The sequence below is a fragment of the Belonocnema kinseyi genome, chromosome 1 (genome assembly GCF_010883055.1).
Source record: "Belonocnema kinseyi isolate 2016_QV_RU_SX_M_011 chromosome 1, B_treatae_v1, whole genome shotgun sequence".
Taxonomy (NCBI): Eukaryota; Metazoa; Arthropoda; class Insecta; order Hymenoptera; family Cynipidae; genus Belonocnema; species Belonocnema kinseyi.
This window is the reverse complement of record NC_046657.1, coordinates 116,423,017-116,425,548: the sequence shown is the minus strand read 5'-3', so window position 1 is coordinate 116,425,548 and position 2,532 is coordinate 116,423,017.

Here is a 2,532-nt window from a genome sequence, read left to right as displayed (position 1 = left end):
ATTGTATAAAATAACCTTCCTCTAAATAAATGATAAAAGTGGACGCTTGTGATTATTTTTCTGTTTAAACCTGTTATTTTTTTTACTCACCTATCTTCATAGATCTTAAATTTTTTTAAACGGATCCACGTTTACCTTTCGAGTCCGGCCGGTAATATCGCGACATATATAGAGGACGCGATACCCGGGTTGTGAAAGACTAGAGTATCTAGTGCTACCTAGCGGCTGTAAACTCCCCTATCACTAGGTGGCGAGACGAGCACGCTGCAGTTATCGCTGCAAACATCGACCTATCTCTATATTCATCTCACTAGAATCTGACCATCTCCATTTCAACTGTTGTGAAATGTGAGAATGCTTATGAAAAGAGCCCTTTTCGTGATTGTAATGTCACGGAACTCCAAAAAAGAGTAATTTCGTGCATCTTCATTCACATCGTTCGAAATGCGCCATTTTTACATTCAGTCCGTAAGCATGAAATATGCCGTTTTCATGATAGTGTTGTCAACATTAAATTTATACAATGAATATAATCACTAGGGTAGAGAAAATTGGTACAGGCATGGATCAATAGACTGAGTAAGTAGTGCTAAATATCTTTACCTTTCTAACGTAGGAAATCAGGAAATTCTGTCTGACGGGCGCAACGAAAGTTCATGGGCTCATGAATATGATTTGTAAGCAACAGACTGCAAGTAAATATTTTTTGACGGCTGTCGGTTCAATATGCTTTGAATATTGATGAGACGCTGGGTTCCTTCACACAACAATAATGGTATCTCGCAATATCTCAAATCCAAGCTGAGCTTTAAATCATCGAATTTAATCTGTAAACTTAGAAATGTTCAAGGTCGCATGGAAATTCTACTCACTATACTAATTATTTTTACATTTTTCTTAAAATTGTTACCAGTTGTTAAATTATATATTTAATTACATACTAAAGATATTTTCAGAATAAATTATAAGGGGCTACAAAATTAATTCTTAAGATTTCGAAAAATATCACAAAAGCAAATCGTTTCAGATTTGTACAGAAAATTGTTTGTACTTAGTTTCAGAATCTGATAGTTTTATTATACTATTAAAGCATAATTCTAACGGAAATCTTCATTTTTCAGTGAACGGAAAGAACGGAAAGTATTGTAACCATGCCCATACGACAAAAATTTGGTCATTTTCGGTTACACTACTTTGGACTCCTTATGTCTATTCTCCATGGAATTAAGTTTGAATGTAATGAATTTAGGTTGGCTGTAGTGAATTTAGATTGACTATCCAGATTTAGGCTGAGCGCGCTATCTAAAGGAAAAAATAGGCAAGAAGAAAAACACACTGACAGATTTTTTTTATTTCGTCTTGCAGTAAAAGTCCAGTTTTAATGTTTAATAATTGCATCTTTCTTCTTTTTCAGTTTAGCTCGTTCTGTTCGTTTGTGAAATCAGCCTTGTTTCCTACCCACCACACAAATAATCATTTCAACCAAGAAAAAGAATAATTACCTTATGATTGAGCATACAAAATTAGTAAATAAGAAGTTTTGAAATCTATTAGTGTCTTTTATTCGGTTTTTTAATTTCACAACCTAAAATTATAAAAATTCATGGCATTTTTCTTAAGCGTAAAAACATTATGCTGACTTTTTGTAAGTGCTTTTATAGCTACTCTGTAAACAAAATCTATTGAATTTTACATCTCTGGTGGATGTAAATAAAAGGGCCCTCGTGCATCGAAGTAACTTCACGAACAACGGTAAGAATCCACCTAGCGATGAATTTCACAATTGCATCTGTAGTGATATCCCAATTCGGCCGATGATTTTACACACGAGAATGTAAAATTCATTATGTGTAAGAATAAAATAAAATAAAATTTTTTAGGGCGACAGGTTTCGAACACTCGAAGAATAGGAATAACTCGAATTCAATCTATTTTGGTATGAAAGCTGTCAAAAAAGTGGAACATAGCTGTCATTTTTCTTGCATTAAGAATAAAAGTGTAATTTTATTTTTTATCGAGTGTGTAATATAACCCTGCTGTTCGAGGGTCCTTTTATTTACATCGTTAGAGGTTGTAATTTTACATACTTTTGTAAAATTACACAGTGAATATGTGATATTTACAATGATACAATGTGTAACTTTCCGAAACTTTGTAATTTTACACAAATATTTTTTTACAGTCTACTTTTAAGGTATCCTATTTTTACCCACCGTTAAATAGTTCGATACAATTTTTATTAGATTTTTAATTACGAGGGTGGTTCAAATATGATCGAGACAAATACTCTGACACGTTTATTTACCATCGAAAAAATTTACAAAAAGTTACAGTTTTTCTAGGTATTTCCTCTCACAAGTTACGCATTTTGCCCACCTTCCGGAAGTTTTTTGATGCCGGTATCGAACAATTCCTTGGGCAACTCGGACAGCCATGTGCGCACGACTCCTCTACCTCGTCGTCAGTGTTGAATCTTTGACCTCCGAGGGCTTCTTTCAGTGGTCCATACATGTGTTAGTCGCAGGGTGATAA